General features: G+C 38.4%; 1 protein-coding gene across 5 annotated transcripts in view; it reads left to right on the top strand.

Annotated features, from left to right (window-relative positions):
• The window catches only part of LDLRAD4 (low density lipoprotein receptor class A domain containing 4), a 290,554-nt gene that overhangs the window by 40,902 nt on the left and 227,817 nt on the right, over window positions 1-21,835 (top strand). For all 5 annotated transcript variants that reach the window (XR_013946621.1, XM_080580317.1, XM_080580319.1 and 2 more), the window contains exon 2: window positions 2,687-2,770. The gene's annotated coding sequence lies outside the window, so the exon portion shown is untranslated. The remainder of the gene's footprint in view (window positions 1-2,686; window positions 2,771-21,835) is intronic.

The following is a 21,835-nucleotide window of genomic DNA, read 5'->3' as shown; positions in this document are numbered from 1 at the left end:
CCTGTCGGAGTTTAAGAAGCGTTTGGACTGTGCACTTAGTCACATGGTCTGAATTTTTGGGTAGACCTGTGTGGTGGCAGGAGTTGGACTCGGTGATCCTTATGGGTCCCTTCCAACTCGGGATGTTCTATGGTTCTATGCCAGGCAGAGCAGATGTACCTTCATCTAATGGTTCACACTGAGAGGGAAGGGTCAGCACGGAGCAGGTGTTGCAGAACCAGCATTTTCGGTGTCTTCTGGCTGAACAGTGGGGACACCGCAGGCTGCCCGAGTGGGCTGCAGCGGAGCTGAACCCTTCCAAAGATACCTTGGCTTCAGAGTTGTGCAGTGTGTTATGTGGGCAAGCGATCCAGTCCTGCTTAACTGTTGTGCATTTCTTTTCCTCTGTTCTTTCTGGTCCTCAAGTCAGCCTTGCAGTATGAGGCTTTCTTTACTTTATAGCTTAACTTGTTTCTTGTCATCTGGTTGAAATACCCTCTTGTTTTCAATTTTCACTTTTTCTGCATAGAAAGACTGTTTAAATTAGATACATTTAAAAAGAAAGTAATCCCTTCAGAGGTGATAATTTATCTCCATTTCCTTTAATAATCATCGCTTTTCATTTATTTTCTTCATGCAGCATGAACTTTCTCTGCTTTTTGTTGCCCTTTGTCATCCCACAAATCCAAAGAGGCTGTGGTGAATTTATATTTCACATCTTCCCCTTATTCAATGATCGTCCAAACTGAAAGCAAAAAACACAGGCAAAGGACTCTCGTACCTCCATGAACATCCTCTCTTGGGTTTTGGTATTGCCCCTCATCTCACCTTTTTCACTAAATGTAATAATTCCTATAACTTGTCTACTGGTATTTAATACTTTTACTATTGTCATTAGGAATAGATTTCCTTTCCCATGCCGAGCTTACTCAGGGAGGTTGTAATCACTATTTACTGATTTCTCTCTTCTTTCAGTGTTTTCAAGAACATCTTCCTTAATGTTCTACTGGAAGATCTGGTAGATTCTTCGTTGATAATAATTGCTGCATAATGAAGCGCCCTTGAAAGTCAGTTATGTAAATGAGCAGCCTTGAGCTGGCCATCAGAACAATGCTGGCTTGAACTTTAATTTAATAATTGAAGAATTGGAACATAAAATGGTTCTTTAAATCTGAAATCGGGTAGAATCATATTTTTATTAGACAAATTCTAATTGCACGAACTATGATATATCACTGGTATAAAATTTGGTTTAGCTGATTAGTTTGCATGCAGGCAAGCACTTTAGATACAGTTATTTCTTAGGAAGAATTCTTGCGTTCAGTTGCCTTAGGTATTTTTAGGTGATTATTTTGAAAGAAGTTGCTAACTTGTGGCTTTAAAATACCAAGTAGGGTCTTTTTTTGAAATACATTGTTTGTGTCTGTTTTCCTCCCTTTCTGCTTACCTTTGTTATGATAAAAATCACAATTCTTATATAACAGTTCCATGTATTTTCCTTGAAAACACATCATACCTGAGTCTTTTGGCTTATTAAAAAGTCCATGAGATGTAGACAATTGATGGCAGTTACATCATCCAAATAATTTTGTCAGTTCAGGTAAAGTTTATTCATTGTTACATACAAGATATGCAAAAAATGGTGGATGCAAAGTTATTTGCAAATACAGCCTTGGCAAACCTCCTCTGGAATTCTGAACGGGTTTTCCAGCTAGACTTAGTCATTTTTTCCCTAATGTCTTGGCATAGCTGATCACTCAGGAGTGACATATGGTAGAAACATGCTCTAAGGGACAAGTCTCCCGGATGGCGCACAGCACCACACAAGATAGACAGATGGTGGCTTATTCAACCTTGGAAAAAGTTTAATCCTACATATTGGCAAGGCGGCCTGGGTACGGAGAGAGAGGCACACACATGCCTGTGAAATCACAAAGCTTTTGCGAATTTACTTGTTATTACTGAAAGAGCTAGAAGGATTGTGGTGACATTATACAGTGTAAATATCTGCGAAGTTACATGTTCAGCATGCTATCAGGAAAAAGTGAAGTCACCTAGAAAGTGGAAATCCCAGAGTTAGCGGAAGACTGCAGAAAATAAAGTTTGCTGAACTTTCCACAGCTGTTATTAGACTAAAACATCTTTATTCAGCAGAGTTGCTGAGTACTTACCCTATGTACGAATAGCTGTTGATTAAATGAAGTATCTAATGGGAGAAAGGGTATTTTATGTTTCTCATGGTTTTACTTAAGTTTCAGGGGTTGTTATCGGTTTTGTAAAGTGTGTTAAAAGCATTTCAGAGTACAGGATCTGTAATGTTTAGTTTAGTGATCTTAAATGTAAGTTCAAACAAAAAGTTACAAATTGCCTGACACTAAATTTAAATTCATAGCAGAAAATGTGATCTGTATGTTATAGTTTTAAAATAAGAGCATCGGGCCTATCACTTAAATATCTTTGTGCTTAAGACAGTGAAAACAGCCCCAGAGTATCTCAAATGGAAAAATGAATTGCTGGTGTGCTTTATTGAGATACCTAAGAAAGAACACAATCTGATGGGAAATCTTTCTGGAAATCCAGTAGTGACTGATTTTCTGGAGGCAGCACAGTGTTTTGTAAGGACCTTGAAAATACTGACCCACTGAGAACATGAAGGATTGTCTGCCAAACATCTTTTTCACTCTATTTTCTTTTATTTTCCTGGTAGATCACGCTCTATATTCATAACCAGAAGGAACAGGAAGAATCTCCTGACTCCCTGAACTTCAAGGATATCACTATGTTGTATTGGGTGAGTTTAAACTAGACAAGACTTTTCTTTCTGAAACACTTTTAGAAAGGTAAATATAATTCAAACAAACTATTCTTTTATTGTAGAGGAATACTTTAGTCAAATTAATCTCATGCCAATAACATTTCAGCCCTACCGTAATGTGATCTTTTGGATACATATTTGATTGCAAGTATGTATGTATGCATGTTTTAATGTGTGTGAATAGATAGGTATTCATATGCATAACTGTAGCTAAATGTTACTTGTAATTTTTAGATATTGGCATATTTTGATTTATTAGCCCTGGAAATAATATTGTGGAAATATACTGGTTTCAAGGAAATCTCTCAGGTGAAAGTGATGAAGGAAGGAAGGAGGAGAGAAGTGATATGCTTGGAGCAGCCAGTATATTGCTAATTATTTGCCAGGATGTGGAAGACCCAGTTAATATTACTGTTTAACCTACTGAGAAAAATGACTTGAAAATGAGATCCTAGTTGCTGAATTCTTAAGTCAGATGGCTCATTTGGCATTGAATGACAAGTACTTCTGAAACGTGGTGCAGTGTCAGAGTCTGAGAGGCAGTTACAGCAAGAGAGAGCGTAATTCGATAACCTGTTTAGGTTATGGATTGAATAAGTAAAAGACGTTACATTCCTGCTTTCAGCTGAGGGTGCTCTTGTGTAATATGATGATATGCTTACTTTGGGGCTAGTAAACATGAACGTTCTTCCTGAGTACCTTTCAGGTACTTATTTTCTTGTCGCTCTTTTCTTTATTTTGCTGTGCTCTGTTGTGAGAAATGGTGACCATATCATAGCTGAACCTGAAAGCATAATGTAGTTGCTGCAGAACTAGTGCAATCTTTGATTTATTTTTTCAGCTTCTATAGCTAATTATTACAGGACTAAGCCAGTACAAATATGATTAATTAAATTTTGTGTCCAAGTGCACAGTCAGCAAAATAAAACAGACATCAGTTTACTCCCAGCCTAGACATTGCAATATTTTTTTACATACCACATAGAAGAAGCGAGCGATTTGGTAGCCCATCCTGCCCCCTAAGGCAGAGTCCTGGCTTGTTGTCACAAAGCATGCCTGTGGGCCTTCCAAACATCATTTATTTGTGAGAAAGAGAGCTACAATCTGGTGAGATGATTAAAATTCTGCAGATCCACAGCTGACACCTTTTTGACCCAGATCTGAAGTTCAGGCTTGGAAGTACTTGAGTCCCTTGAAATTTTAAGTTATGCTTCATGGAGTTGCTGTTTATATAATTCATAGGCTAAGCGTGATCATATCGTTGCTGAATTGCTGAACGCCAGTGTGTGTGAATCAGCCATCTGCTGTCAGGGCTGAGTCTTGTATCTCCCTGGCCAGTGACAGTGGAGGTCATTAAACCACGATGGCTCTCACTCAGATGGGCATGGTTTGAGGTAATAACATGGCCGTGTCAAAAAAAAAAAGTCACTTTTCTTCAGCCTACGTATAGTAATGACATTTGAAGGACTGAAGTGGATGAAAGTGGAGTTGGAATAGGGGAATGGAGACGCACAGAGATGTAAAAGGGTTGGATATGTGAGAGGAGCAACGTCTGGCTTTTGTAGCAGGGTTTTTGAGTTAATTATGGGACCAGATGAGGAGTGGAGAAACCATGTACACAGGAGAGGAGCAGCCTTCAGGATTTGGAAGGGAACCTGCATGTAGTAGGTGGGCTTTCTTTTTAGAGAACCTTAGAGTGGTAAGGTAAATGAGATATAAAATGCATGCAGTCTTATTTTATTTTGTCTAGACTTGTGTACCTTGTGCACTTCCTAAGTGGAGAGTGATTGGGCTCTTTTGTAACTCCTACAAAGCTTCTGTGTGCTTTGCTCCAACGGCCGAACGTCCTAGAAACCCAGAATACTCGCCAGGTTAGATCTTTGTGTTAAGCCTGCTGTGAAGTTTGATCAGGATGTGGGTTAGTGCTAATCATAGGATCTTGCGCCACTTTGCTCTGCCAGATCCTGTTTCTTTGGAGGTGTGGTAATCAATACCAAAAAGTCAAATGCAGAAACAAAGGAAAATACATGACAGGGAGATAACTGAGCCAAACCAAAGGAAACTTAGAAGGTAGTGAGGACAGGACACAACTTTGTGTACAGCAGGGGGAATTCGGCCATGCTAGTTCCTGCTAATTGCTGCCGGGCTGTTGAGAGCCTCTGAAGTCAAGGTCACACTGAAACTTGAAAATCAGGACTGAAATGTCTTGCACACCTTGAGGAATACATTTAGTCTTTATTCCGAAAGCGGTGTTGCCAAACAGGGAGAAAGAACATAAATCCTCATTCAGTCTGTAATATGGTAGTAGGAAAGTGTGAAGTTGTAATTGCCTTCTCTACTTTGATTTTTCCTTGTTGTGAGGTGGTGAGGTTTTTTTTAGGTATTAATTCCTTATTTAGTAATTAATTCTGCCCCTCACCCCCCCCGTTTCCCTTTGAAGCCCTGGTTTAGAAACGATACCCCGCAGGTCTGCATGAGCAAGAGCAGTAGGGCTGTGCGCTGGAGGCGGCCGGCGTACCTCTGTCGGATCTGCAGGTAAAGCTGAAAATGGCTGCGATCACTTTTATGCTTTCTGTCTGTCCCCCTTTGTTCCTTCTCCCTCCCGCTTTCCCTCGTGCTCACTTGCTCTCTCTTTAGTTTAACACAGTTGAACAGCAGTGAAGTGTAAAATGTGCTTTTGCCAAGGTCAGTTTCTTGTGATTACTCGCCTGTGGCAACTTATGCCAGTTGCAACAGACTGAGTCTCAGCAGTCCACAAAGTCACACTGGTGCTTATGCAGAGGACACCCAGTGTAGGTTATAGTAACCGTAGACTGGAATAGCCTGCAATGCTGCTGAATTTTAGCAGCTTTATTTAACTCTTCCCATCTAGCTTGCACTTGCTTCAGTGGTTTGGAGCCTGTTCCACGAAGCGGTAAGATTGTCCTGTTCTCTGGGGACCCTCGAGAAGGTTTTTGCAAAGACTAAGTTCTTGTTGTTAGAGGTTGTTTGCTTTGTTGTAGTGGATTGCCCAAATTTCAGGACGTATTCATAGGAGAAAATATAATAAAGCATCACTGAGGCATTGCATCTTCTAAATGTTATATATTTTTGTTGGTTTGCTTTTGGAGAAAATCCTATCAAATACTGCTCTATTGAAAATGATGTAAGACAGAAGAGAAAATTGATATTTACATAACAAGAAACGTTATGGAAGAGTTTAAGAAGTTGCTTATTAAAGCAAGAATGCAGAAGATAGTGAAACAGTCTTTATACCCCTCTTTAAATGTTGTATACACTCATAAGCATGAAACAATTTTTTTTTTATTAGAACCTAATAATGGTTTTGACTACTGTGACTGAGGAAGGAGTGCGAAATTCAAGAACATCTGCTTTTGGAGACATGAATTGTTGGATCCCATTGTGCTTGGGTACCACTAGATAGGAGGTACCCCAGCTTTCATTCCCCTTTCTCATGTATGAGCAAACTTATCCCTTCATGGAAAACTACTATATTTAGAACAAAAAAGTGTGAACTTCTGATATTATTTTGCTTATTTGTATTATAATTGACAAAATACGTAATTTTTATTTTGTAAGTATTTACTTCTGTAAGAAGCATTTAGCTCTTCAGCTCTCTGATACTGATTTTGGGTTACCTGTCTATCACTACTGACTACTAGGGAGGCGGTGAGTTGTTTAGATGATCAGCTGAAGGGCTAGAGCTGAACTTGAGTGACCTTTGAAATTCAGTTAAGTGCAAAATTTCATTGCTTAAAATTGATTATGCATTTGATTCATTTTGAAACCATGCACTTCTATATTAAACACCGCTCTCTCGTGTCTGGCATTGGAATGATTGTTGGACACAAGTAAAATAATGGGTCAACAACTGAGTCTTGATCTTGTAGACACCTGTGCACAAAGCACACAAGAAAATTCCTGTTGAGCTCAGTGTAACTGCCCACAAAACAAGGTGAGGACTGAGAAGTCATTTGAAGAAGAAGGGTCCATCATGTATTTTCTGTTTAATCTTGCTTCCAGGCTTACGTAAATTGTGTGTGTGTATATATATATATTTATATATATCTTTTTTCTTTGAGGCAGATGTCACTTGTTGCTTTTTTGCATACGTAGAAGGCAATGGAATGAATCTTTTGTTGCAAGTATGTTTTGGACTGACATTTGCTTATTCGATTCTATTGCTATTCCAGCCCCTACTCCTTTGCTTTTAATAACATTTTTATGGGCTCAGCTCTTACGGAAGAATATGCTGTGGTAGCTCTGTTCTGACTTTGGGAAGATTGAACCGTCTGCTTGTCTTTAAGGTTTGAAATGCATGGTGGAAATGAGCATTGTTGCGTGTGTGTGTGTGCTGTGGTATACAGGCTTGTAGCACGTGTCGAGATGCAAGGCGTCTTCTGATTGTTTTAGAGGGACAGTGGAAACACGTGTTACCCTTATGAAGAAAGTAGTACCAGGAGAAGCGCAGCTGAGGTCTTCAGCCAGCTGAGAAACGAACAAAAGGGTGTTCTTGGGTGTGATAATACGGAAGAGTTGCATTGTCTGTGCTCACCAGAATTTATCCTATTCATTTCTTTTGATCTTAAGGAACTTGAGAGAAGGAAGGAACTACTCAGCAGGTTTTCTGGAACATTCCTAAAGACATTCCTGCAGCGGGCTGCTGCTGATGCATGCACAGAGGATTTCCTCATCAGTATGTCTAGCACAAGCAAAAGGTTGACAGTTGAGATCGAAGAAGCCTGCACAAAACCTTGAACTCACTCAAATCTGTGTGCAGAGCTCCTAAACAGTTTTAAAAAAATTCATTAGAACTTTGCTATTTCTCAAGTTCTTGCTTCCTTGATTTTGGATGGTAGCAGAAATACTTTGCTATGCACAGGAAGGTGTATGTGTGTGTGTGTGTGTGTGTATATATATATATATATAATTTTTTTTTTCTTCTGGGCTAGTGAGAATCAAGAGCTCTTGAAGTCTTGCAAAATTTGCAGCCTATTTTTTTTCTTTTAACTCATGGGTTGAGATGTGAAAACTTGTTAAGGGAGTTATCCATATAATTTCTGGTAGTTTTAAAGGGAGCCCTCTGAGTCAGTGTCCTAGTCAGCTTTGAAACGTTTACTGTGCTAATTCAGCTGCAATGGAAATAAGCATTTTAACATATGGATAAACTTCCACCTTTGTAATGCATCTGCAGTTTGTGAGTATCACAAGAGGTTTGTGTTGTACAGCAAAACATCTCTCTCTTGAACTCTTAGCGTTTATCTTGCTTGGTTTGGGAGCAGTAGTAATATCCCCTCTTAGCATTCAGTTCACCTTGAGACATAGGGGGTATCTGAGAACTTGGAGCCAGGTAAAGAGAAGTCAATACACTTAGAAAGAGAAAATGCTCTCAAGTCCAGTATGAAAGATGTTTATTCCAAACGAAGGCCTGTGTAATTTGAGTAGCTCCGTAATAGTTATCACCCTTACATCCTTGGAAGATGAAAGGGAAACCAGTTGATAAATCGTGTTTCCCCTTTTAATAGGAAGATTATTTTTAAGCTTCTAACAGCTTTTAATAAATGCTGGTTTTCCATCTCAGTTATGACAAGACAGCATCATCCTGATGGTTTCCTTCTTATCGGATAGGCAAAATTCAACAATTGAGTGAACATAGGAGGCAGGGTTTCTTATGGTTTGTTACTTACAGCTTTGACACCTGAATCACTGCAAGGACTAGGACAGTCTATAACGTGACTTCAGCTTCCACATGGGAAATATTGGCTAATAATTTCCTGCCTCTTGGGTGCATGTGAAGATTAATTTCACAGAACGAGTGAAGTATTTATTAATAAATGGCCATTCTTGGGATGTCACTTACTTGTTCATAGCAGTGACACGGGTAATATATTGCTCCTGAGAGGAATGTAGATGAGCACATAAAACAAAAGACACACATTTGAGTAATTTTCATCATCCTCCCTGAAAGCATGTGTATTCAGTAGTGTCCATGTTAGTACTTAACTGTTCTGATGATTTTAAACTGCTAAAGAAGAAATACCGCCAAATATGAAGGAAGAACCCAAGGTCATGCTTGCTTTTTCTGCTTTCAGGTTGCACCTACAAGAGCACTTGATAATCTTTCTTTCAAGCAGCATCCATTTTAAATCCAGCTAAATTTTAGAAATTTAACGTTGTTGCGTGTTTTCTGCGGTGCAAGTACGAGGTATGATTAAATTGTGAAGTGTTAACAGAAGTGTGGCTATTTTTTTTAATTCTTTATTTTTTGTAAAACAGTTACATAAAATATTTTGCCAATCCTTTTCCAGTGTCAGAACTGTCATTTGGTCTGTGATGGGAGATGTGGGAAAATGAGCATTACTGTACATTTCTTTCAGTGGGCAACTTGAAGGATATGACTGAACAGCAAGGTCATACGGGGTTTTGAAGGAGTTTTAGATGCTTTTATTATTTTTTTAGCTTCCTGATGAAAAAAAAAAGCCTCTGGATCTGTATGTATATTTTTTGTTTCTTTATATGTTTAGACTTCTGTATTCTACTATAAATATTAAAAATAATCTTATGATAAATATCCTTTGGGCTTAAATTGGAATTGCTTCACAGAGCCTCTGTTTTTGGATGTGAGTTGGAAGAAAAGAAATGTCGTAAATTTGAAGGCCAGGGGAGGAGAGTGCACTTGAAAACCTGATTTGCTATAAAAGCTCAGGCACAGAGGTGATTTTTGACAAGGTGCTGAGTGTCTGTCCTGCAGACATTGGTTCCTCTGTTGTTGTGTCATTGCACTGAGATAGTTTTTAGTGCTGTAGTCTAATTTACCTAAACGTTACATTTGGGAGAGGAGTGGGGAGGGTGGAAACAACAAGAACAATTTAGTAGCTTTACTAAATCTCAACTGATTTTAGAAATTTGTGTTATCTATGGTACTGGCAGTGCCTGAGTTGTGCCTTAATGAGTCTTTCGTCGTTAATTTCAGCCAGAATGGTCTCTTTGCCTTTGCGCCCCGCAGTTGACATGAGAGTTTGCAGCTGTGTTGAATACAGCTTAGGAATGTGGTGTGGCATGCTAACTGTCCTCTGCAAGGTTTCACTGCCTGCAGGAGTTGCTGAAGGTTACTGGTGGTGGTTTTAAACCATTGTTACGAACACATATAACAGCACAATTCAGAACTGAAAAGATGTCGTTAATTTATGTTGTATTTTATATTTTGTAATTAAGATGAGAGTTAAGTTTCGATCTTATATTATTGATGGAGTTCTTTATCTCTCAGGAATTAAACCTGAAGCAATAACTTATGAGTCATACTCTTTGTCCCGCTTACAGACTAACTTGACTCATCAGTGATTTTTCTTCTGGCATGTTTTGAGGGGAAAGCCATTTAATTTCTCGTGTGTGGTTTCTAATCACTATTGACTGTTGAAGACAGACAGAGATGAAGACAGTCCAGCTAAACAGCTGATTTTATTTAGAATTGTGCTTCTAAAGAGTCACATCATACAATAAAATATTATGATTGCACAAGAGAGACTGTAAGATGCAGATCTCTCATTCTTTAGTGTCAGACAAGGATGAGTTGTAAGAACTCATTATTATGCTCATAATTCCTTACCTATTCGTTTCAGTAGTTTCCATATATATCTATATATATAAGATAATTAAAAAAAAAAAAAACAACTTCATATGTGGAAAATGTTTCTTGCAGATAAACCCCAAAGCACAGAGCTTTGTTTTTTTAGATTTTATTTAAGCTACTCACAATCTAATGATCATTTGAATTTGTATACAAATTATACTGCTCGTGTGACTTTTGCCACACTTAATAATCCTTATTTTATTGGGTGACATTATTTTTAATGTTATACTTGTAGTATAACCAAATGCACAACATTGTTCAGTGCTAATTTTGTAGCAACTTGAAAAGCAAAGCTCGACTTCAGTACTGCTTTACAAGTTTACAAATGTATAATAATCTAGAATTAGCACATTAAAGCACTATAAGAAAAGTTTCTCTTATTACTAAGAGTAACCATATACCTTTTTCTGTATTAAACTGTTCCACACTAATTTTATTCCTATGTCCAAGATTTAAATACTTTTATGTCCTTTCTTGAATGTGTAAAAGCTTTTAACTAGTTTTCTCAAAACGTCAGTTTGTTTTTATCTGCCATGTGTTCATTAGCCCTGATGACAGAAATCTTTCTTACAAACAATAAATAATTTAATCTGTTTGATATTATAGAATCTCTCCTTCTTGCTATATGTTCATTGTCAGAACTTGACTAAAGGAATTTATTTCATGCAGTGCAACACTTCTTTCCTAATTATCTGTAAGGAAAACAGATATGGATGTGTCAGTTGTACAGTGATGGAGCTATGCAAGATATTTCTTTAAGAAATCAATATATATATTTTTTGCCATGTATGAAGACTCAAAATCCACACCTTCACTCCATGACCAATTAGTAGGTACTTTATCTTTTAGTAGAGAGTCACTTTAAAGTCACTTTACATCATTTATGCTGCAAAAATTGTTGGAGTGACTAGAGAAGAGAGAAATGTGTCATGTGTATGATACCTACAAGAACAGACGACAGGCAAATGAATATATCATGGGTAAGATGTGCAGATTCTCTCTGCAGGTAGGGGGGAATCCAGACCGTTCTCCTGCATCCTGTTGGCACTTGGTCGTTCATCTGTGGGGAACGAAACCCCCTTGGTTCTTATCTAGGTAAATCAGACTTCTTAAATTGCTGGTATCATTTTAAGACAAATATTTCTTGCCAGTTACACAGCGAATGGGAAAATTTTTAAGGAAGAAACAGAACTGAATGATAAATGTGACAGAAATATTTATTACAGGGCTTTTCACTGAAGAATAATCTCTGATATGAGCGGCTCTTACTTCCAGGTGATGTTTGCCTTCTTTCAAACTGACCAAACAGCAATCCCTCCCTCGAAAACGTAAAGCAAAACTTGCTCTCGAATTCTTCGTTTCTGCTCCCTGCTGGAGTCATCCAGTTTTGTTGATCATGATGTAATCTGTTGCATAACCGGAGAATACGGAGCCTACTGCTACAGCCTGCTTCTTTCTTGGCACTGCCGGGAGGCTTCAAAGAGCGACTGTGCGTGTGAGGCGGCTGCTCTACCAGCAAGACCAAGGGGATCAAAGCATATGTTTAGAAACGAAAAACAACTCGAAGGAACGATGACCACATGACTGCCATCCGGAAAGTGAAAGTGCTCTCACAAAAATGAGCTATTTTGAAGTTTAGAATAATTATTTCAAATTTTACGGAGCCAGAAAAGATCAGGGAAATTCATAACAATCTTATTTTGTAGCTACTTGATCGGAGAAAATTTCTCATGTTTTGGATGATTGGATGTTTTGACAGTTGTATGCAGTTTAATTATTTTGTGCAGGATTTTTATGCTGCATCATGTTGCTTTCTTGGCTTTTTTTCTAGTGTTTGTAGTTAGTTTTTACCTAAAATCAGCAGAAAAATTACTTTGAAAGTAAGAAAAGAATTGCAGGAAATTTGTTATGTAGAATTTTTCTCTGAAGGTTGAACAGTTGTTTCAAGATCATGTTTAATGAGCTTGGGAAAAATACAGATTTTGTTCTTTAATTTCACAATAAATGGAAAGAATTTGTCTTCATAGTATCCCTAGACAGTTCAGATGAAAATGCCTGGTTTGTCAGGAAATACCTAATTTAAGACCATCTTAATTATCTTTCAGAGAATTTCATTAATCAAGTTTTCTTTATTATTCCTTGTTCTTTAGCTATGCTTTACATTATGATATACCACATGCTTAAACCGCTCCTTTTTCAATGTCAAATGTTCAATTTTTTCACTTTCAATACTGAATATTTTTATTTAAGCGTTTCCTGATGGCATTAATATTTACCTGTGCTGACGTAGTAAGTTGTCATAATGGGGATGTAGCCTTCTTTGCTTCGTGTTTTTGGTGAAAATGGGTATGATACACAAAATATTAAAAAGAAACCGTGTGGCTTTCACACGGTCAGCTTTATGGCACTGTTCTAGCTCCTGTTCCATTTGCTGTTTACCTTCATCCTGCTTTGTGTTTTCTGTTACAGGGAACATGATAGTAGTTTGCTTTTTCGTGTACATCAAGTCTAGATGTGAACCTACTAGAGAGGCAGAGGAGTGAGTGTTGAAGATGGGTGAGCTTACTGCTCTCTCCTTGCTGTCCTTCTCTAGTCCTCTGCATGGTGAGCCAGTGCCTGTGCCTCTACTGTTGCAGCAGTTGGCACGTATGTAGTGTTTCTCATATGCTGTGAACCCTAAGAAAAACTGCAAAGCACAATGTGATCACTCTTGATAGACGCTCACTAAAGTGTAGCACCCTGATAAAGTGTATGGCACTCTTCCCACGCTTAACAAATCTGGGATTATTGTTTAACCAGGATTTGGAACTCCAGCGTCAGAAACACTCCTCCTCTCCTCTTATCCCCTCTTCTTTCTTTGATAAGCCTCACTGTGTATATGTGCAAAATTACATGCTCTGAGGAGAGTTTGTTCTGACGACTGCAGGAGGAAGCCACAGTTGGGATTTCTGCTTTCTTTCTGTGACCGCTTTGCCCTCGGTGGTGGTGCCTGTTCCTCCTCTGGCACTTCCTCCTGGTGCAGGGAGGAAGGGATGCTCTGTCACACCGGGCCCTCTTGAGACCACAGCTGCGAGACTCTTGCTTACATTTTAAAGAATATGAGCAACCTGTATCTTTTCAAAGATGTGCTAGCCAAATTCGGAAATTATCCTGAGGATTACACAAAAGGTTTTTTCCTTATCCAAAAACTACCCTGGACCCTTTCTTGGAAGCATCAGTCTTTGAAAGCTTTCCTTTAAAAGCTCTTTCTTTTTAACAAGAGCCAAATGAGATATTTTTCTTTGTCCTCCTTCATGAGCCAGCTGGCTGAAATTAAAATACTTTAACAATTAAGACTTAAGGCAGCATGACTCAGCATGAAAAAATTCAGATCAATGTTTAAAGCTTAGCAGAGTTATAAATAACTTCAGGGATGGACAGTGCTCTCAGCCCTGATGGTAAGGCTGAGGGGCAGCTGAGAATGTTTTCTACTGTGCGTTTACAAATTCGAATATAAAGCTCACTAAAGCTAACCAGAGGTAAAGATCAAATGTTCTTTAGTTTCTTTAGCTCTTGGGTGTTTTTGAGGTAAAATTCTGGCCGTGCTGAAATCTATGGAAGATTTAATAGGATAGGAGATAAAATGTTATGGGTTTTCTTTTGCTTTCTTTTTCTTGGGTAGGAACTTTGTCAGAAAATGCTCAAAGTTCTCCTTTTTGCAGCTTTAGTCTTTAGCAGGAAGACAACGTGCTAGGTGAACGTGGTTTTCTTTTTTTTTATGCTATTTACTATGTCAGCTTCTTGTGAAAGAGCTGGATTTATCAGCCCTTTTGACATCGGTCTTTTCTGTCACTAGCTTTGAAATACTACCTGCACTGTAGAATGGCACTTAGGGTTTTAAATCTAAGCTTACTGCTAAATTCTTTTGCATCGCATTGTTCAATTGCTAGGTGTGTGTATAGTAGAAGAATAATACAAAATCATGTTTTCCTTTGGTTACATTTGTCCCTTGGTTTAAGTAAGCAGTGGTTGTTTTTCTTTACTAAACACAATCCTTGCACATTACACTTTTGAGCTGCTGTGCAATTTCCCTTAGACCTTCTAAACTACTGCCTACCTTGCTGTTAAAATAAGAGGGCAATTTCTTGTAGACACCGCTGGAAAAATCAAGCATGCATTGATCTTGTTGAAGAAGGACCATCACCAGTTTACTAGTTGTGATAATAACATTATTTGGCATGTGTTAAATAGCCTCCCTTACTAGAAAAATAGATCAGTAGCAGTGAAGTTGTGGTGTTTAGTGGAAACTCTTCTCCTTTTTTTTTTTTTTGGGTCATTGAATTCTCAGCTTTTGAGAGCCTTTTGTACTCTGTTTTTATGTTGAGGGTATTTTTGACAGGGACTCAATGCTCATTGCTGTTGCAGTTACTATGGAGAAGCTTTCCAACAGGAAGGCTTATGCTGTGTTTTCTGAAGATGGTCAAAGACTGAATTTGCCCAACTTCCTCATAACTTGCAGTTACGAAGTTCATTTTGTAACAGTTGTCTTTAGACTAAAAATTCCTTTGGCTCATCTGCGCTTCCTTTTAGGCTTCGCAATCTGTAGTGTCCTAATGGAAAAGATGAGAAGCAGAATGCAAAAGTAGTATATCCTGCTCATCACAAGAGGAATGAATGTGCTATTTTATGGCTGCCTTGGAAATGAGTTTATCTGAGATTTCTGGTGTATGCTGAGACGTGTCTGTTAGTTTTTCCACTTGTTGGGTATGATTTGCATTGAGAGGTCAATACCTTATGCAGGATGCTAGGCTGTGGTGTTCTCCTTGACGTCGTGGAACAGGAGCCTTTAAATAAGTTTGTTTCGATGTGAAACGCATCCTGGGTCTGATGCTGAATGGCAACAATGCATATGCTTTGATTCACATGTGGGATTTTTATTTTTTTTTCTGGTACCTTCTGTAGTTTTTCTTTGTATCTGATGCATTGAATACCACTTAAAGAGCTACCAGCATTAAGGTGCAGTTCAAAGTGGCAGAAAACCATATGAAGCTGAGAACTTTACCCAAAAATAGATTGTGAAAGGTTCTGAAAGCATTTTATTTTCATCTTCTCTGTTAGTGTCTTTGCTGATTGAACGCTTACTCTTAAGCCCACTGTTCTCAGACTGGTGAGGTTGTGTGATTTTTATTTTATTTTTTTTAAGCTCTCACCTCCTCCAGTGATAGGAAGGCGATGCTGTATCCTTTGAAGGGCCCCAAGGTTTGATAGCATTGTGCTGCAGTGCGGGCTTTCAAACTGATCCTCTTCAGTCCACTGTGATGTGAAGGATACAAGCCTTTTTCTCCTCGTCCTTTTATTTCTTTCAAATCATCTGTTAAATACCTGAGAATGAACACACTTTTGGGGAAAAGTTTTCCATATAATAAGGAAAGTTGGAGAAGAGGAGATTCAGAGAGGGAACTGTTTTCTAGGTTATGCCTGAAGGATTATTCCGATACTGCAGGAAAGACTTCATAACATGCAGCTAAGCCTCAAATCTCTTCAAACTCCTAACTGAACTTTCATCATTTATCTGTAAATACAAAGGTATTTTAAAGCCCTTTCAGATGGCTGGTGTCAGAATCTGAGCACGTGGGAGATGCTTTCTGGTCCTGTTTTTTTGAGGCATGATACAAGATGAGGAGGGAGTAAACTTTTGTAGAAGATCTTAAGGCTTCAAAAAATTGAAGCAGTAACAATGGTATTGGATAACATAAAAACTGCCTTGTCCAAGGTCACACTGCAGATAATTTTTAAGGGTTGGGATTATAATGAAGGTGTTGTGGTTTTTTTTTTCTGCTTTCTGCCCTTCCTAGCTGTAAAAATCTAAATGTTTTTCTTCCAAAATTTCAGTGCTGAAATCCCTGAGTTAAATCTGAAGCCATTCTTAAACTGCAGAGAAATTGTTTGCTGAACAGATGACAAGAAAACAACCCTGAGGACTGCTGTGTTTTGCTTCCTGTTCTTTTTTTCTTTTTTTCTTTTTGTGGCTCTGTCTCATAGAGCTTTGCAAGCCAAAGCTTGTGAACTCTTACTGAGGATAAAGGCTGAAGCTTCTTGTGTATAATCATGAGTGAGCTGACAGATAGACTCTATCAAAGTGACAGTTACTGTGTGTAAAAAATTAGTGATAGATGGGAAATATTTTGTCATTGAGTCTTGTCCAAATTGTGAACATTTTCAATTGGTGACCTTTTCCAGTTTAATTAGTGTAAATCTTAAAAGCACAGGATATCGTGATTACAGAAGACAAATGTTGTTCAATTATATTGCTGAGCTTGTCCCCTAAATTTGGTATGAGGTCTGGTGTTCACTGCCAGATTACAAAAATGAAGTTTGCTCTTAAAGAAGGATCATCTTGAAAAATCTAATGCGTTTCTAAAGTTTCTAATGTCACCTTTACCTCTGGTATTTTTTCCTGCTATTAAGCCAGCTCATATTTTTTTTTGTTAAAAAGGTCTTGGAAGCATCAACATGTACATTAACATTTATGAAGAAAGCAGCGATTGGAATATACATTGATTTTAAAAAAAAAAACAACCAACAAAACACTTCTTGCAGCTGGCCCAACAGCTACTAGTCCTTTGAATATTTGGTCCTCAGTAAATATATATGAAATTGGAATATTGGATTCATATTAATGCATTTCTCAGTTCATTTTTTTGGGGGGGAGGAAAGGCAGCAGGGGCAAAATACTGAAGTTTCATGGTGCCATGAAGTTTAATTACCTCACTGTGTGCTCATTTAATAAAGTCTGATGAAGTTTGTGTCTGTTTTGCTCTGTCTTTGGAAATGCAGTTTATTTCCTTATAAAGCAATAGCTACAGGGATGCTGTAATAGCTTGGGTGTTACTGTCCCTATTTCTTTCCAATTCTTTATTGCAGGTGTGTGTTTGAGTACCATGGTGAAATTTTCTCTCCTATGTAATTGACAATTCCAGCTTCTTTCCAGAATTCTCAACACAACTCAGTCACCAGACTGCTTCTTGCTGCCTGAAGGGTGGTGACCACCTCCATAAAGCGCTGACACAAAGCAGGAAGGGTCACAGAGGAGAGGCTGAGGGCCGCATCCACCGGACAGACAGTAGTTTCAAGTCAACATTTTAGAACTATGAACTATCAGAAATACACACAAGTTTTCCTGGCTTCCCTCCGAGAATTGCATGCCCATCTGATAAGGGGCAACGTGACCATGGTGTATTATATCAACAAACAATTAGGAGAAAGTTGTTTCTGTGACACCGAAGCACAGAGCTACTGCCTTACCAGCAGTTCTGGTAAGATGCCTTACCATCTGCTTTTATACTCCAGTTTTCTTGCAGATGTGCTGAGAGAGGCTCTTTTAGATCACAGCTGGGATAAAAGTTTCATTTACCTTTGTGCCCTTAGATGCGTGTGTCAGGTTGTATGCCACCCCCAAAACAACTGATGGCTTCTTCTGCCAGCAGGGAATGCTAGTGGTATCTCTCTCCTTGGTAAATTATGCCTGCATGTGTCTGTGATAACATGTTGCATAGGTAGCTGTGTGCGTTTCCTTTTTCTCACTGTTTCTTGGAAAGGTGCTCAGGATGAGGCAGACTGGTGATCCTTACTGCCCTGCCTAAATAGCTAACTAAACTGTTATTTCATGATTTGCTTTGAATCTCCTTTTACCATCGCTGGGGCATGCTCTTTCTTGGTCCCGGGGGCTTTGGAGCACTGAGAAAATGTCTCCGTCTCCCACATATCTTGTGTGGATCATGGAACTTGAGCCCAAATTTTACCCCCCACTGTGCTCTCTCTCAGGTCCCTTGGTAGATTGAGAAGCCAGTTCTGTAAGAAATACTAAAACTGTCTGCTGAGTCATTAATGATATGAAAGTAACTACGTGAGGTTATTATATTCACCAAAATGAACATACGCACTGTTCCTCTGCACCTGCAAAGTGAAGATTCCCTGGTGGTATCTGGAGCTCTTTGAGGGATACAGGTGATGCATGCCTTTGTGTCCTCCTTGTTTCCACCCTTCCTTCAGAGTCCTTCAGAGCTTTCGGTTGTACCTCTGCAGTTGAGAGGAAGCTGGAGGCATCCTGAGCACACTCTGTCATATCCGTTTGTGTTGTAAGCTCAGCAAAAGGAAACGCAAGAGCCGTCTGTGCCTTCTTCAGAGGTGAAAGCACTCTAGTCTTGAGCACTAGCGTCTCTTACACGTGGTGTTATGGTGGGCACGTGGACTTGAAGTGTCTGAAGAACTCTGATTCCTAAAGTGAAAATTTTAAGTTAGTTCTCCTTCTGCAGATTTTGTACTCCCTTAACAAAATGATTACAAAGTTACTTGAAAAAAAAGCTATTTTGAATGCTGTAGAGGAGGTAGTGTTAAATCTGTAAATTATGGAGATGTTCTCTATATTCTTTCAAAGAACTGAAGATTATTTAAGGCATCAGTAAGAACATCTGCACTGGGTAAAGAGGATTGAAAACAGTAATTTTCCTTCTTCCATACAGTGGCAGCATACCTTTCTGAAACTTCCTCTAGCTCAAAGTTGTGTGGATATTTTTCAGGTGGTAGACTATCACTGCTCTTTTAGTTTTATAAAGTTCTTTATAAATAATTTTACTTATTTTTTTATATTTTTATAAAATTTTATAAAGGAATCAGAGACTATCCTGATGGTAAAAGTTATTTGGATTTTAAAACAGATTTAGAATTAAGTGCATGTATTTGTAAGATGTTCGTGGAATCAGGAGAAAAGGAATCCCAGGCAATTTTAGAAGAAACTATTACTTTCTAATACTGCTTTTGAATTTATTATGCAAATGATCTTATGTATACTTTATTTCACTTTCTTGCACTATTAAGAAAACAGCATTTTTAGGATGCATTTTAATTTAATTGCACCCTTCTCTATTTACAAAAGGGTTATCTGTGAGGATGTGCTTTTTAGTGTTTGTTTTTTTTATGACTTGGTGTTGCGTAGTTGAATAAATAATTTGTGTTTGAAATGTGAAAAAGTCAACAGCGCCTTCACTTTAGCAAGCTGATCTACGTCTTTGTCTAAGCCAATTCAGAAGAACACATTTACACACACCTGATGAAATCCAATGTCCAAAACATGACAGCAAAAAGGATGTCTATGTAAGCGGTTGGACACCTTCAAACCTCTTCCACTGTGGGTCAGCAGAATTTTGTAAAGCTGTGAGATTTTTGAGGTTTAGTAGACAAATCTTACAAAGACTTCAATTAAAAACAAGAACAAAAAAACCACTTAAGTATGAAAGAAAACCAGATTTTTCCTGTTTTACTTTTATTTAGGCGGCCTCCTCCAGCTCCTAACCATAGAGATGATGGAAGGAGTAGACCTGTCTAGGCTGTAGCCTGAATGTTAGGCATGGTGGCATCTTCTGTGGAGATGGCAAGAGATCTCCCAGATGCAGGTGGGGCCCTATATTACTACAACCAGATCCTCCTTACCTACACGTGAACAACAACAACTTTGTTTTGGTGTTTGTAGTACTTTGAAAACATACGTTTTAAATTATGACAGACATGTGTTGGTGACGAACAAACTTTTTTGTTTTCCTTACGCAACTGGGCATACAGATCAGGCAATCCCTTCTGTTTTGGGCTTCAGCATAAAGTAGAGCTCCTGACGCCTTCAGCTATTTCTAGAAGTAGATCCACGCTTTGGGTACGATTAGTAATTTATTCTTCTCTCACAAACTGGTTATTTCTTTTTCATATTTTAAGTGTTACCTTATTTGGTTATGTGGCTTTGTCGAGACCTCATGAAGCTGATCTCCTTTCTAAGGAAAATTCACAAGACCCAGAATTTTGATTGCAATTTTATGTTTTTAACACAGTGCTCTTCACAGCAAAACCCATCTTGGCTGACTACAGATTATTGATAGAACAGCTCTCTTTGAAATGAACTTTGTTTGAGAGCAGGAAGAATTGATGGGGCCTTGTGAAGGTGATTAATAGAATCACTGAATCGTTAAGGTTGGGCAAGACCTTCAAGATCACCTGGTCCAACCGTTACCCTGCTACTAATGTCACCCACTAAACCATGTCCCTAAGCACCACGTCCAGCCTTTCCTTAAACACCCCCAGGGACGGTGACTCCACCACCTCCGTGGGCAACCCGTTCCACTGCCTGACTCCTCTTTCTGAGAAGAAATGTCTTCTAAGGAGCATTAAGGAGCAGGGATTTTTTTCCTGGTTTTCTTAGGAGATCCTACACTTCCCTTCTTTGTTCTTGGTTTTAGCTTTTTTCTTTCTTTTTTTTTTTTTCCCCTCTATTACTGAAGATATGTTTCACTTTAAGTCAGGCTTCACAGAGATGTTTTTGTGTTATATTCTGTTCATTGAATATTCATTAGCATTCTTCATTATTTGGAAGAATTTTAAGTTCTGCTCAGTTATAAGAAGTCATCTGAGTTCAGAACAAACTTTGAAGTTCTCATCATTGTGAACAACTGTTTTAATTTCAGGCAACGCATAAGCTGCGTGCATTCATAGGAAAAGCATATATCTTCCGTAGCTTATACGTGCAGATGTGCAGATCATGTTGTCCTCACTAACAAACAATGCACTTCACTGCAGTAGGAAAAAGTAACAGTAATGCCAGTTACCACAAAAATGTCAATTGCTTCCATTGAAAGGGCCACAAAACCTTATGCTTCAAGGCTTAACAAATGTCTAAGACATAGATCAGTGAAGTGGGGAATGTTTTTATACACGTACACACTAATGGGACTTAAATTATTCCTGGAGCGTCTGTTTAGGCTGTTGTCTAAAGTTACTTGGTTACATAAACCATAGACGTCTAGTGTAGTGGGATCTAAAATATCCCAAAGGATTTAATATAGCAGTTGCTGTGTTTTTATGGCAGTATTACCATTTGTCCCTTATTTATCACCTATGAAATTGATGACATTTTCAATGATATTAATTTATGACAGTAGGCTTAGAGTCTAGATGCAAATTGAACTTTTGATTAGCTATTCATTGATTTCGTGTGATGTATGAATTCCAGTCAAAGTATATGAAAGTAATTTTTTAAAATGCCATTTCAGTAACGTAGCCGTGACTACGTGGGATATTTTGCTGCTCATCTGGTTACTGAAGAAACACAGTTTTCACTTCCTGGGCATGCAGTAAACTTTCTGAGATGCATCCTGCCTGGAGAACATTATGGCTTAACTAAGGAATAACCGTGGAACTGTAATTAAATACAATTGTAGTGTTAGAGCACGCTCAATAAATTACCGTTTGATAAAAGCTTCATGGTTCTGAGGATTCTCTGTTCTGATACAGGTAGATAAATCTGAATGATCTTGTTTTCATTCTACATTTCTGTTATAAAAACTTAATCTATTACTGGCTTTCTAGTTTTTTTCTATGTTTCCAACTTG

Source organism: Anser brachyrhynchus, assembly GCF_964034855.1.
Source record: "Anser brachyrhynchus genome assembly, chromosome: 2".
Lineage (NCBI taxonomy): Eukaryota > Metazoa > Chordata > Aves > Anseriformes > Anatidae > Anser > Anser brachyrhynchus.
The sequence above is the reverse complement of the archived record's forward strand: the minus strand, read 5'-3'. Positions and strand labels throughout refer to the sequence as shown.